Source organism: Oxyura jamaicensis, chromosome 20, assembly GCF_011077185.1.
Source record: "Oxyura jamaicensis isolate SHBP4307 breed ruddy duck chromosome 20, BPBGC_Ojam_1.0, whole genome shotgun sequence".
Taxonomy (NCBI): Eukaryota; Metazoa; Chordata; class Aves; order Anseriformes; family Anatidae; genus Oxyura; species Oxyura jamaicensis.
The window spans coordinates 12,846,507-12,860,996 of NC_048912.1; the positions used below are offsets into that span (position 1 = coordinate 12,846,507).

Sequence of the window (14,490 nt, forward strand, 5' to 3'; positions counted from 1 at the left end):
GTGAAATAGAGTAGCAATGCAATGCCGTGCTGTGAAATACCTTTAGTTCCACCTCGGGATGCTTGGCAGCTGCGGAGCACACCGCCAGCACCGGGGGGCTGCGGGCATCCAGCGCAGAGCTGACTTCGTGCCGGGGCGCTGGGGGGGATGGCTTGTAATTATCAATCTGATTGTCTGATGTTGATTTTGTGAGAAATAATGGAAGAGCTGATAAGGGACTTGATTAATAACAATTTAAGGAGAATAATTAATTACAATCAACATGAGTTAATGGAAAATAGATCTTATTAAATGAAATTGATATAATTTTTCAAGAATGTGATTATAGATTTGATTGATTTGGTACATTTCATCAACACTGCTAAGTTTGACTTCTGCAAGGCATTTGACTTAATGTTGTCTCATTTATTAGGAAGCTAAAACAATGTAAAATCAACACGGCACAGACTAAACGGATGAAAACCCTGCTGATATGTTTAAACGTACAACTGCGTGCAGACACTCGTCACAAGTGGCTGTTTCAGTTCATCACTTTTAGCAAAATGGTAGAAAATCAAAACTAATTACAATCAAAGTTCGCTGATGAGATTTAGATTAGGACAATGGTAGGGCGGGGGATCAGTCTCTTCCTCAGACCTGCATCCTTCCTGAGCCAGAGGGAAGCAAGAACCAGCCAGTTTGATGTGGACACATTCAAAGCCATGCTGGGGAATTGGGATTTCATGGTGTGCGGGGGGAGGAAGGAATCCATCACACAGCACTGGAATCGTGAACAAATAGCGGAGTGAAATATCTCGGGTGTAACACCTAGTGGGACACTGCAGCTATTTCTGGTGTCTGTGACTCAAGGAAGAAGTTGATGAATGGGAGAGGGCTCTGAGAAGGCACACGAGAATGGCTGAAGCGTTGCAAGACATGTCTTATAGTGACAGATTCAAGGACCCCAATACGCTTAGCTTAACAAAGAGAAGGTTAAGGGATGGCTTAATGACAACCTGGATGTGTTCAGACGGGGTACAGAAAGACAGAAAAGGAGAGCTCTTTAATCTAATAGACACAGCTATAAAAAGTGTTGGTGACTGGAAGCTGACACTGCTAAATTCATACTGGGATGGGTGTACTTCTGAAACTGCCAGAATTAACATCAGCACAACTTCCCAACGAGTGGTTTCACCATCTTTGGCCCTTATTTTGTTTTTATCTATATCTTGGATCCACCAAAGACCACTCTGTGAATTGACATGCAGACACCCCCACTGCATGGGTGGGGTGGTCCTTCTTTGGTTTCTTAATGTCCTTAATAATGAGTATTTATGCAGTCATCTGCAAGCACTGAGTGCGCCAGATCCCTTGGATGATGGTCTGACCTCACTGGAGACTCATGCAGGCACTTCAGCATTATTCAAGCTTCATTTTTTTTGCCAGAGGGATGGCTCTCTAGTTCAGGAGCTGCTGAAAGTTCTCTTTTCATGGAAATTCATCCCAACAGCCCTTGGTGCACAACCTTTACTCGGTCAGCTCCAAGAACCACCCACTGAATTCCCCTGGACCAGTTTGCAAGCCCCAGCTGACACCTTACAGTGCATCCAGATGCCCTGGGGACTAAACAGGTATCTTCTTATTATTCTTCTTTATTATTATTGATTTGGGCACTGGAACATTAATTCTAGGAATTCAAGCTCTGAAAATAGTGTCAAGAAAGAGTTTTGCTTCCAAAGAAACACTGTGATGGGTACAGGAGGTTAGATAAGAACTGATATCCAACAGCAGCAAAAATAATGTTGTTTTGTATGTAATTGATTTCTATATAAGGGACTTTATCTTCTGGTCTTTACCTTTAAAAGCAGGTTTTTACCTTATATATGGGATATAAAATAGATCCAATGTTATCTTAACTTATAATGAGCTCAGAAAAGAAAGACTTTTAAGCACCTCCACAGCCTATTTGTGATTTCACTGTGGTTCTTTAATATCCAGCTGCACGTTTAGGGCCTTGTTCCTGAAGCTTGGAGGCTGTGTCTCATCCCTGCTGCCCACACCACAGAGCTCGCTGCTGGTGCTGAGCTCCACCAAGGACTCCAGCTCCAAAACTGTACCAGGTTTAGGTATAAACTGGAGGCTGCAGGAGCTAACTCATGCAGGCTTCTGCAGCTTCTGCTGGAGCAAAGGGTTTCTTCAGCAGCTCCAAGTCCATCTGCAAGAGCTCTCGGCTCCATGCGCCATTTAATCCAGCTCTGTATTAGCCAGCCAGCATGATTCCCATTGACTTCAAATTTTGATCCAGGAACCTTGCAGATTCTTTACAACTAGACTTCTTGAGCACAGTGTTTGCATTTTATCTGAAGAAGCCTGAACCAGCAGAAACTGTTTTAAAGCCAGTGCAACATCATTACCATAGAGATAAACGCTACTTTAATGTGGTTCACAATAACAACAGCCCATTTATTAAAACACTTCACCATTTAATTTATCCAGCATTTTATATTGAAGAGTATTTTCATTAGGATTCCACTGCAAAACTGTAGAAGGCATTAAATCATTTAATACACTGACAGCTCACTTAATTTATTTAAGCACAGGACTCTAATTCAAAAAAGCAGACCTTACACAGTGCCCTGTCTTTCCAGTCCTGGCATGCGTGGTCCTATTAATTTCAGGGTAGGGTGTTACATAAATTGAGCTTGAGATCCCGTCATGTGCTTTCCTCTGGTCAGCAGCCCGTTGCATTGCTGTACCTGCCAGAGCTACCTGCAGGAACCCATCCTGGTGCACACCAGCCCAGCTCCACACCTTTTACTGCTGCTAATACCTGTGAACAATTAGCCCACTGCATTTGGCTTCTGGAAGAGACCTTAAAAATCATCTAGTTCCAACCCCCCTGCTGTGGGAAGGGATACCTTCCACTAGGTCAGGTTGCCCAAAGCCCCGTGTTTTATCCCTGGGGTGATTTATGGTTCCACCAAACAAGCCCTGGAAGGTGCTGAGCACCCCTTCATCTGCCCATGGTTGTCACATCAAAATTGTCACATCCAAGTTGTCCCATCTGCCTAAAGCAAATCTTCCTCTTGGTATTCTCGGTGCTTGGCTCCTCGGAGGATAAAGCCCTTGTGGCGCATCACTGATGTTCCCAGATCTGCAATAATAAATGATGGAGAAAAAAATGTGACCTGCGACAAAGCCCTGGATGATATTGGGGTCCCTGGTGGCTCCTGGTTTTGCTGATTTCCAGGACTGGTGTTGAAGCAGAACCCTGAAAACAATAGCACATTGCTGATAGGATGCTGGACATTATTAATAAACATTAGGGAGCTTGATATGATCTGGCAAAAGCAGCACAATGAAAACAGGTTCCAAAAGAAGGACGGAGAGAAGGGGGAGAGAGCTGAACAGGGTGTTTAATGACTCTACAGACTGCAAAATGCACTGGAGAGCAAGGCTGGAATAGAAAACCTTTTAATGAATTCAACATGTGCACCCTTCAAGGGCTTAACTCCCCATTCCCCAGCAATGTTTGACCCACCCGAAGATACTGATCATACCGAAAATAATAACCAGTAAGTAATAATAATAGTAATAATAGGAAGAGCAGGACCCTCATTTCCAATTCATATTTATAATCCAGCAAATATCTCACCTAAAGCTGGAAGATTTATGGGTTTGCATCTATAATTAATATCCCTCCTTAAGCAAGGAATGGTATATTTTCATACAAATAAATCTGGTCCTCTAGACAGGATTTTGAAGACTGGTATTTAAATCCCCTGCAAGACATGGTTATTGATTGTATATATGAGTCTACAACAGAGACACATCGTGCACATACATAGAACGAGAGAATTGCATATTTATGTTTACAATAAATAGATAAAGTTTCTCTTTTAAATGCAATAGATGAAACTTAAGCAGGGAAAAGGAGGAAGATGTGGAGCCCCAAACTGCCCCTGCTTCCCAAAGATTCAATTTGCATTAGGTCTGCTACTAACGGCAGGGCTGTGGTGGGCACCAAGACACATAAAGGGCTTTGAGACAAAGGCAATCGATCTCATTTTAGTTTTATGAGGAAAATAAACAGTTAGGCTGATATAACAGTAAAAGGGTCAAGCAGGGTCAGGGCTAACAAAGTGACTCAGAGGACCTCAAAATTAAAACAACCTTCCTTTTCTCTGTCCTCCCTCCAAGAGGGGCCTCTGCAGCTCCCCACAATCCCACGTGTGGGTGTCAGCAGAGCACCCAGTAATTTTGAGCCTGATCCTTGAGGCCAGGGTTCCCCAGCATCATCCTCTGAGCAATGGGAATGGTCTGGCCAAGGCAAGCCCAGCCCTCAGCTCCTCACTGGGACCACACAAAGGGCTGTGCTTAGGGGTCTTCTTGCTTTCCTTATAGTCTCTACATCCAAGTTTCAAATGTTTTTTTTTGTTGTTGTTGTTGCTGTTGTTGTACTTTTTACCTCCTCAGGGTGGGAATGTGCTGGGTAAGCAGCAGAAGCACAGCTAAGGAAGGACAGCTTCTCTGGTGCAAGCAGGGATTTAGCTGAAAAAGACTGGGAATTACTGTAAATTTAAATGTAGGCACTGTTCCAAGGTCAAGGGGCTGAGCATCACCTCACTTAGTGGTGCACTTACCAGTGGAGGTAAAGCACTTGTGCTGTTCTGGATCCAAAGAGTAAAGCTGTAACCAGAGCCGAGACACTTGTATTTATGTTGTCCTAAGCTGCATAACATCCTTATTTAACTGAGATTTTAATTATTCATGTTTAAATACTATTCATCAAAAAAAAAATCCCTTACGCAGTTGTTTGTTGAAGGAGTTTGTAAGTGACTGTGTGCCAGGGCAAGAGCCTCATTCAAAGCCCGTGGTGCTGAATGCGAGCAGGGAAGGAGCTTCTTCCCCCAAAATGATGGGCTTTAAGGAGTGATAGGACACCCACAGGAGGGAGGAGGAGAGAAATGGCCATGAAAGATGTGGGCTGTGGGTGCCTGGCCACTGCTCCTACGTGCAGCTGTGAAAGGTGGAATAAATTTGGGGTCAGAGCTCTGCAAGGCCAAATGCAAATAGCACGGGGGCTCTGATAGCTGCAGGCAGCACGGGGTACTTAGCCAAGGTAGAGCTTTGCTGCAACTTCATTTTCATGATTTAGCATCCCTGCTGTAAATAATTGATACTAATGTAAGTGAGATAAGAGACAGACTGTCTGTGGGCCAAGAGGAAGTGGATCCTGGTGACATCCACCCGAAAAAGTGCTTGCAGATTTGGCTGAAATGAAAACTTTGAAATGGCAGGGAAGTGAGGAGGGATAGGAAAAGGTGAATGAACTCACAGGACTCCCATCTTTCTAGGAAAAACTCCCAATATTAATTCCCTTTACAAGAGAACATCAGCATTCCTTATCACTTTTTTTAGCTCTCGGTAAACGTTGCTGTCACACGAGTGACAATGCATGTGCCCATGCATTGCCGGAGCTTTGGAAGCTCGAAGGGTATGGGCAGGGTTTAAGGAACCAGCATTTTGTGAAGGAGGTGCATGGCAGAGCTAGTGCACCCTCCTCATCGGAGACAGGAAAAATGCCAGCGAGCCATTCTATGCCTTTGGTGTGGGTTACCTATAAAATAACTGAGTACTGGGAAGAAGCTATCCTGCATCTCAGTCTGTGAAAGTGGAGATGGAAAAATTCTCTATCTGGTCCAGTGAGGTTGGGTATGAGCCGGCGTGCTGGAAACCTCCGTAGGCAACGGGTAGCTGGAGCTAGAGCAGGGGATTTCCCTACTGGGAGCCTCCCAGGGGCCGTTGTGCTGCATCAGTCTCTAAATCCTGATTTTGAGGCTGCTATTGGCATTTCACGTCCTCTGAGCAGTCTGTGCCCTGCGGCAAGCAGACATTCACTTCAGCCAGCATGATGTAATGCCAGCTTTGATCCTGTCTAGCACGTATAAAAAAAAGATAATGTCAGCTGAAAAAATTGAAAACGGTGTTGAACTGTCCTTAAAGCTCTCCACTAAACTCCTCCTGCATCACCACCTTTATGCACCCCCTACGGTGCAGCCCAAGGACCTTCCCTTACCCGCGGTGAAAGGGAAGCGTGCCTGATGGCTGTAAATCGCTGGACGAAGTCACACAGGAGTAAAAGAAATCTGCAGTGCCAATTCCTTCATTTTAGGCTATTTCCTTGTAAATGCAGAAGAGTCCCCCCGAGGTCCTGGGGCTCCCGTTGCTGTTCTTAGGGCAGGCAGGTTTCTTGCACTCATGTCCCAAAAGCCATGACTTTTCTCTTTACTCCAGTGCACACGTATACAGAGCTCTGACTTTGCTGGGGAAAAAAATGCTTCTTAGCCAATTGATTTGAGCCAGAAAGCTAGAGGAAAATTGCTGTTTTGGAAATGCTTTGGAAGAGCAACATTGACTCATCAGTGACACAGTCAGAGACAGCTAGTGAGACTTCCTCATCTCAGCCGTGATTTTATGATTCAGTGAATAATGCATATTAGCATAAGGCTAACTAAAAAAATCCATACTCATCATTTACTATTAATTAGTTATCAACATTATCCTATTATTAATTATTAACATTTACACTATCAATCAGCCCCTGGCTGACTGATAGCTTAAAATCTTGCATAAAGATTGTTACAACAATAGCTACAGCAGATAGCATAATGTGCTTTGCACTCAGATTGTCATAGCCTCGTCTATAAAGCCTTTTGCTAATGCACTTTTCAACAGATCTTATAGTACATGGATGAAGAATGTGGCTACACCCAGCAATAATTCCATTAATTATGAATAAAGCATTTACAAACGACATCCTTATTTAAAAATGGTGATGAACTCCTTTTGTTTTAATGCGGAAGCACTGTGTAATTTGTGATTCCATAAAAAGTAATGCTGGCAGCGTGGGGCGGGGGAAAAAGGGCCCGGATCTTATCTTTACATCATAAAGGAAAGAGAAAAATAATGAAGAAAATGATTGACAAACAACAAAATGTTGGGATAAAGCAGACTGAACCCCAGGGTTGGAAGGGATGTTTGATGGTGCCACGGAGAGATGAAAGGACTGAAGACCTTATTCAGTGACCTTGCATTGCAATTGTGTCAATAAAACCCTACCCACATTAACGGTAAGACTTTATTTTCACTGCTTTCCCTCATTTGTGATGTTTTCAGCTGGCTGGCAGCCCACCAAGACTCGTTAGCTGCATAGGGTTTGGCTGAGCAGTACCTTGGTGGCGTTTGGTCCTGTAGGCTTTCTGAGATGGCAGAATATTTATTACATACAATATTTCACCAAGGATACTCACATCAAGAGGCTATAAATACATTACTCTTCCCAGTTTACTTAAGGGATAAAAAGTGAGTAGCCAAGTTTACAGATCAGGCTCAGGTTCTGTTAACAGGGGTTTGTTCTTTTTCATACATATCTGGATTGTTTGAAGTTATTTGCCATATTATGGCTACAAGTGATTTTTAACTCACTGATCGTATCTGAGCAAAGCAGGTCGAGTTATGCAGCAGTCGCATCCAGGTTATTACACGTACTATGCGAGTGAGGTTAATTTAGCCTCGTGATCCTTTTTGGTGTTAAAGCTATGAATATTGATGTTGGTTGTAGTTTCCAGTTGAGAGCTGTGATCCAAGAGCTTCCTATACCAAGGTTCAGACATTTAAACGTGTGCTAACTGGCAGGGGGGGGCAAAATCTAGTACATTCCCTTCTGAACACACTGGAGGGTGGTCGAGAGCTTTGGTGGGCAGCAGAATGTCACCAAAAGCCTTCTGATATTTTTTTCGCTTAAGCTCACCAGTGTTTACAAGGGTCTAGATCACCAGGGTGCCTGCATCTGTTAGCATGTGGCCAAAGCCATGCACAGCAGTGCAGGCTGAGAGTGGTGCAGGCTTCTGCAGAAACACGGGGTGCAGAGAAGAAGAGACCTGGAGAGATGAGAAGCAAGATTGCTGGGGAAGGACCTAGTCTGGGGCTCAGGCAGACTTTTTGCAGGTTTCCTACAGCAGATGAGGCAGCATACCAGAGACCAGGCAGCAATTCCATGCGAACTACTCTCACCCTCCCTTTCAATGTCCCATTCTGGTGTTTGCAGGTTATGCTTAAGTAGTGCGATGCATGATACCTGACAAGGACCTTTCCCCACATTTTCAAGTCCATAAACATGGCAAAAAGTGAACATGCAGTGTTTACAGCCATCAGTGCCAAGCAGGCTCTTCTGCAGGCCCTCCAAACCCACGGAAGGGCAGGCAGTGCAGGAGAGGCTGCTACAATTACAGGTCCCCTTGTGCAAGGCTGCATGGAAATTCCCAATATTTCTCAGAACCACCAGCAAGTTCGTTTTCAGAGCTGGCTGGTGGAGGATTTATTTATTAAGGTTTTAGCTATTTGCAGCAGTGGCTGGGCAGCAGCAGTTCCGCAGAGTTATCAAAAATCTATTTCCTGCACAGTCACAAGTGAAATATCAACCCCCCTCTGAAAAGCTGAGCGCAACATTTACATTTTAATCTCACAAAACACTTTAGTTTCTGACAAACGGGATTTTTCAGTGCATGTGTTGCAGAGAGGAGAGGCAGCGGGGTTGCAGGAGAAAGCTTTACAACCTGGAAGGGAGCGCGGGCAGCTTTGCAAGAGTGGTATGGCTGGAGCAGCACGGTCACCTCCACATCCACAGCGACAGCAAAGACTGCCAGAAGCAGGAAACCAACCTCACCCCAAAAATTAATGGTGCACGGGCATCAGGTGCTGAGCTTCTTCAGGGTTGCTCTCTGCACATGCAGAACAAGGCTGGGCTGGACAGACAGAGCTGCGCTGCCGTCCGCCCTGCACAGTCACTCCTGGCACTGAGAAAGCTGTGCAAGGATGGGTGACTTGTCCTCCCTCTCGACAAAACTACTCTCTTATTTCACTGTCTCTTTGCACTTTTGCCTGTGGGTGAGTTGGTGTAAAGTGGAGGACCAGCTGGACTCGGGCTCTCTGGTTTGCTGCCTGGCGTTGGAAGCATCCCTCCCCGGCAATCACCCGTGCTGAGGTCCCGTGCTGCCTCTGTAGAATCACTGCAGCAAGATATGAATTATGGATGCAATGAAAAATCCCAGCCCAGTGCACAGAGGGAATATGCAAAGTGCAGAGCAATCACCTCCATGCAGTGCCCGAGCCTTGCTGTGTGCTGTCTTTGGGTGCACGGTGCCCCCAAAATTGCTCTCTGCAGCGACCTGCGCCTCCCTTGTCCCAAAGGCACCAGGATGCCCTCGTCCTGAGTGGAAATGAGGAAATTTATCACTTGAAAAGCATCCCCCTGTGTTTTGTGGGATCTGCCTGTGGAAGCACTGAGGGCACTGAATGGAGACGCTTTTGGTTGTTACACACTGAGCATCTCCGCTGGCAGGCATCCGGCAGGATGGGTGCCTGTTCTCCCTGTTCTCGGCGTGTGAAGGACTTGCCCTTGAGAAATCTGGCGTGCAAGAGCCAGGCACAGCCTTGCCCAGAGCCAAGGAGCTCACACACGTTGTTTGCAGGCATGTTGGCTGCTGCCTGCCAGAGCCCCTTTCTGCAGGAGCGGAGAAGTGTCAGACAAGTGCTTCAAGGCAGTCACAGACTCTGGCTTTAGGGATCTGTGTTTCAGGGAAACTCAATCTCTTCATATGGGATTTTTTTAATGTCTTTTATTTTTTAAATGCTTTAATTCCTCCCTTGCAAGTGCAGCTTGTTGTTTCCATGCACACTGCAAAACTGTTTCCACACAGCCATTTCTGAGCATGCAATATCAACATCCGTGCTAAAACCAAGCAGAAATTTTTCCCCACAGCAATATTTTGCTTGGTATTATTGTTACTTTTTCTTTTTAATGCTTTGCTTGTGACGGGGGCTCCTCAGCCTCTTACTCTCCTCCTTGCCGTAGCCAGCCCAGGCAGGGGAGAGCCCTGCCAGCAGCGAGCGCACGGACACGGCTCCTTTCCATCCTCACAGTGCCTGAAGTTCAGGGAAATGCCTTGGGTCAATTAATTACACCGTTAGCTTTTGTCCCTTGTGCTAAAAAAGTTATGAGTGTTTCTTAGTGACCGGTAAAACTATACAGCACTGCAGCACCTCGCTCACTGGTGCTTGGTCACCCTCTTCTTCATCACGCACAGCCCAGGTTGTCACATCCAGGCACGGGAGGAAGGCCAAGCACTGCAGCCAGACCAGATAGTTATACAGAAGCCAAAGAAAACAGGCTGGAGACTGAAGAGCTGAAAAGACAATTAAATAGAGAGGTTGCTGCTAAAAAAATAATCCCCACGAGGCAACGGTTACCCTCCCACGGCAGCTGAGATGCTGCAGCTGCTGCTCGAGGTCTGGTTTAGCTCATCCCTGTGCGCTGCTCTTCTCCCATCCTCGTCCCCAGCAAGCAGGATGGGCAAAGTTTGTCCTGTTCCAGAAACCAGACTGGGATCCTGGGGGCAATGGGGAGCTCACCAGAGCTTTCAGGAAGACCTGTGTGGAAGCACTTGGACACCCCTGATTTTTTTTCTGGCTGAAGCTGATTGAGGTCACAAAAATTGAGCGTTTAAGTGCTGTTATTTTGCCAGGGCAAAGCCTCCTGCGTTTGCCCTGACTCATCACCTGCACCCTTTAATTTGGAAACTGCATTTCCAGGCCAGCTCACCGCCGCTGCTGCTGGCACCAAGCAAAACCAAGCCACGGCTTCAGCACCACGGGGCTGCGGGTACTCGTTCTGCATCCCTGTAGCTGATGCCCACATAAAGGAGACACCCTGCCGGTAAGCACAAAGCTTTTATTTTGGCCACAGGTGCCCATTGCTCTCCCTACCTGTCCAAAGCAGCTGCAAGGAGCCCTTTCTGCCTCCTCTGCCTGATGCTGGTGGGTCTGGGTGGCTCAGCATCAGATGCAGGAGCAGGCTGGGAGATGCTATGCTGTGATTGTTCTCTAGGGAAGCTGCTGATGTGCAGGACTGGTCCAGGGATGGGTGAAAGAGAGCAAGAATGGCCAGTCCTGACTAACTACAGCACCTCTGTCTGTAGAGAGCATGATCAATTTTCAGCTCTTGGAAGCTAAAATAGGTCTGATGTATAACGTCCACCTTTGCTTTCTTTGTAATTTGTGTCTCTGACACCTTGCAAAGGGTTCAGGGCATTTGTGTTCTGACAGACAGAGCCGTGCCCTCCTGCACACCTTTCCTTGGAGGATTCACGTGGTGCTGGTGCAGGCAGCAGCACTGCAGGCAGTGCAGGCAGCAGTGCCTTACCTGGTGGCTGCAGAGCAGGGAGTGAGCAGCAGGACCCATTTTGCCTTCTCTGCTTGCAGTTTGCAGCTTTCTGGACAATTTTCTTCTCACCCACCCTCCTTTCCCTGCCCAACACATAGCCAGCTGGCAGAATTAATTGATTGGTGTTTGTTAAGGCTTTTGGATTTCTCCTGTTTTAAATAGGTGTTAATTCTTGTAATTATTATTATTATCTTCTGTCATAGCCACAGTGATGAACGCTCCCTTGTGCGTGTATTTCAGCTATCCAACCTGGGCTTTGCTCTTAATTTTGATTATTTTAAGAAGTCGTTTAGTACATGAAATAGTCTAGGTGGATGAGTCAGAGTAATGTTTTTCCAGCAGAAAAAAACTTAACCTCCCCTTAGATCTTTTTGTCTGCTTCGTCCCCTACTCGCCATGTGATGAAGAGATGCTGTGGATGAGACAAGTGCGCGGCTGCAGCCATCAGGATAAAGGAGATGCTGTCAGTTGTTTTATTTTTGATCCCGTTTGAATGTGTCACTCAGCTGTCTTGAATCAAAGAAAGTGAGAAGGTGCCTTAAACAGTTGTGATCGGAAACTTCAAACTTACTTTTTTTTTTTTTTTTTTTACTTTTTTTTTTTAATTATTTTTTTCCCCTAGAAATTAAGTAAATGGCTGGTGGGCTCCCGTAAATCATAACATTTCTAAATGTGCTGGAGAGTCTCTCTGCCAAGCTGCTGACGAATACAGTGTCTGTTCCTATTGACTTCTCTTCCCCCTTCAGATTACTTTTGCTTTGAATCATTTCAAATCATAAAGCCAAAAAAATCATGTAATGAGACTAGCTGATGCAGTGATTAATGAAAGTGCAATGAGAGCTACCATACAGCCATTACAAACCAGTTAGCTAATTAGTGTAATCACAGAGGTGGAAATAATTAAAAGACCACAAAGCAGTGGTAGCCTAATAACAGCCTTTTCCTCTGACCCAGAGCTGGAGAGAAAAGGATGCTTTGGTTTGCTGGGTCGGGGCCAGAAAGGAGCCGAGAGCGAAGGGTCTGGAAGCAACCACAGTGTGTGAGGTGTCGGGGCTGGTTCAGACAAGGATAAATGGAACAGCTTTTAGACCCATGTAACCCAGATTGCATCCGAGTCCTCTGGCAATGGCATTTCACGTTACAGCAGCCCTCTCCCAGCTCTTTCCATTGCCAGGCTGTTTCCTCACCAAGCCCCGAGCATCTCCTCCCCGACACCTGCTGCGCTGCAAAGAAAAGAAGCGTGGTGGCAAACTGGAGATGGTATTTGTGCTGAGGCAGGATCCGACCTTCTCTCTTCCTTTCTTACTTTTTTGTCCATTTTTGTTTTTTTCCACAGGTCATTGACAAAGGCAGTATTAAAGTTTTATTTACCTTGCAGCCAAACTTGGTTTCGGGAGAGGGAGAAACCAGCATCCTAGGGTATTTGTGAAGAAAATACTCTTAGAGGATTCTCCTTATTTTTATAGTTTATATGTATTTCTGTATGCCATTTGCTCTGACTTTCACAGGACTCTAACAGCTGGTTGAAAAATCTCTTGCTACCAGGGAAAAGTCTGGGCCAAGGGTGTGGTGCTGGGGTGCGTGGTGCTCACCACCAGAGCCGCTGCTGCAAGCGGGGCACCGAGCAGGTCTGTTGTCCTCCCCTCCGTGCCCTGCCTGGCACAGACAGCCCTGACACTGGGCAGTACCAGCATGATGGTGAACCCAAAACAACCCCGAAATGCCTGCTCAGATGCTTCTCCAAGGGGTCGCCCAGCCAGGACTGCTAATGAGAGACATGGGACGGCGTGCGGAGCTGGATTTCACCCTGGTAATTAGAAGTGACCTACCTCTTGCTGCTAGATGAAACAGCTCCATTTGACGGGCTATAAAAAATCCTAACTGGTAATTTTCCAGTTGGGCTGGGTCATCGTTGTGGCCATCACTATCGGCTCTTATCATTTCTGCCATGGTTTTTTGTGTGCTTCATTTGACCCGGGTATAATGAGCAAAGGAGAAGAAAGTAGCTGCAGACACACAATCAACGATCATCTGCTGAAGCTGATGAATATGCCAAGACTGCTAAGTGGGTCTTCATTAGCTATTCACATGCTAAGAGCCGTCTTTATTTGTTCTTCTCTTCTAGGTGAATCTATATTTGAATATCTTTACTATATCTACCCGGGGGGTGGGTGGAGGATTACCACCACTGTCAGGTAACATGAGTATTTTCCTGAAAAAAAAAATAGATCGTGACACCAAGCTGGCAGCAGGCTAAAAAGAAGAAACAATGTGATGCCATTTAGAGGGGGAAGAAATAATTCTCCCCGATGACACCTCTAGTGGGAGGCAGAACTTTATCTTCTCCTCGCAGCTCAAATGAAGCATCACAGCAGTAGCACTAAGTTTGCTTCCATGTTTCCAACGTGTCTTTTCATTGACTATAGGCTGTAGCTGTGCAAACACATTTCCAGGGTAAGAGCAGGGGCTGTCCTGCTCGGAGGGTTTGTAGGGCCATTGGTGACAATGCAAGGCCAGGGCATCCCACCCAGCTGTGACTCGTGCAGCCCTGTGTGCACGCTGGTGAGCCCTGTTTGAACTTTCTCCCTTCAGCTTTCTGTAAAAGCTGCAGTTCTCTGTGTGCTGGGACAGGGGCTGGCTCTTTGCAGGATGCTTCTCCCCTCCCAGGAGCATCCATCGGCGGGGAAGGCTGCCCTCTCCCGACACGAGGAGCGAGGCGGCGGCTGAGCTGCACCCAGCACCCTCGGCCAGCACCCACCCTGCTCCCATCCGCACCCTGTGGGGCACAGAGATGTCCCAGCTCAGTGAGCCCAACACAACCCCCTGTGTCCCCAAGGTGCCCTGGCCCCACCACCAGCTCCAGGGTCCGACCCATGTCCCCCCACCAGCATCACATGGGTGCTGCTTGGGAAACCACCCGGCTCGCTGCATCTCTTCTGCACAGGATTGCCTTCTCACCTGCCCCATTCCTGCCCACCCAGGTGTGCCCAGCACCTTTTTTAAATAAGAAATAAAAAATAAAATCTGACAGTGTGTGAGTGAGCAACATACTCATCTGTGTGAGCTGTTTCCAGCTGAGTCTGTACGTGCTGGAGGCAGGGGGGTGACACAGGAGCAAAGTCACATTTGTCAGTGTGTTGCTCCAGGAAAGCATTTTTCTATGAGCAGCAACCCGCAAGCAAGCGCTTGCACCTCTGGGGTTGCAAACAGCTGATATAGGAGAGATT

At 46.5% G+C, this 14,490-nt stretch overlaps 1 long non-coding RNA gene across 1 annotated transcript; it reads left to right on the forward strand.

The window, feature by feature from the left end:
• The first annotated feature begins 11,887 nt into the window (after window positions 1-11,887).
• Window positions 11,888-14,391, forward strand: LOC118176538. The gene is made up of 2 exons (XR_004755457.1): window positions 11,888-12,682; window positions 12,809-14,391. It is a non-coding gene; the product is annotated as an uncharacterized LOC118176538 (long non-coding RNA).
• Window positions 14,392-14,490: the final 99 nt, after the last annotated feature.